Source organism: Penaeus monodon, chromosome 22 (assembly GCF_015228065.2).
Source record: "Penaeus monodon isolate SGIC_2016 chromosome 22, NSTDA_Pmon_1, whole genome shotgun sequence".
Lineage (NCBI taxonomy): Eukaryota > Metazoa > Arthropoda > Malacostraca > Decapoda > Penaeidae > Penaeus > Penaeus monodon.
In genome coordinates this window covers 14,631,011-14,632,138 of record NC_051407.1, presented here as the reverse complement: position 1 = coordinate 14,632,138, position 1,128 = coordinate 14,631,011, and positions in this window count along the sequence as shown.

The window sequence follows — 1,128 nt, the reverse complement described above, 5'->3', positions numbered from 1 at the left end:
ATATTGATCTGACGTAGGTTCGTCTAAGCACGAAACATCCTCAGCGCGTCCGGGAGCGACGTCATCCCGCATCACAGGGCATTGCTACACAGATACTAGTTATAATTGCATCTATATTTTTTTCTCTTAAAAAAGTAAACATTATTGTAAATACCCTTCAAATGATATTCAAATTCCAATCGGATATTTAATACTAAATAGTGTTTATCAATATACAATAGATCAAACATAATTCGCTCGTCAGTCACGGATTAATTAATCCCAACTTATCATCCCAAATATACATGTTTTTACAGGAAGTAAGTTATTTTTTTCACTTTTGTGATTTGTAGAGACAGTAATGGAAATATGAGATTTGAGGTTTTAATGTGCAACATGAAACACATGAATAAGTAAGATATGCTAAATAAACAGTCCTCCTTAATGCTTTCTTTGGCTACCTTTCGTAAATTTCTGATCTAATGTTCTCTGCATGTGACCTGAGCGTGATACTAAGCGTGGTATTATATTTCTAGCGTTTTTGTTACTGTATGCTAAATCATTGCATCGGCCTGACTTTAATAACAAGAAATAACTAAGCATATTTGCATCCCTTCCAAAAGACTTTTTAATTGCTGTCATCTAACGCAAACAATGCACTGAGGAAAAGATACCTCACTTTCTGTCTCATTTTCTCGAAATTCTGTAACTGACAAGATGGATTTTATGATCGTGTGGAATCAAAAGATTAATTGAACTAGTTTTCTCGAGAGCATCAGTGTAGGGATAGTTCTTTAAAGGAATCCGATCTGATGTTATTTCTGCCTATGCTATCTACTCCTCATTCCCGTGGTGTCTGTTACCGTGACTGCGATGTCATTTTGTCTCTGATTACCCCTTTTCCCAAATTATTTTGTTTTGTGACCATGTTATTCAATGTCCAGTAATTGTCTTTTGGTTACGTTCAATTATGTCTTGGAATCTTCCAATGACGAGAAATGTAAATAGTTTAAGAGTGAATTTCCATTCATGGTTTGTTTACAACTGTCACCATGGACACTAATCGATGGAAGCGTTTTATGATATATAGTATAACAGGCTCCTCATCAGTGATGTTTCCTTTAAAATTTAAAATAACACTAACTTGCG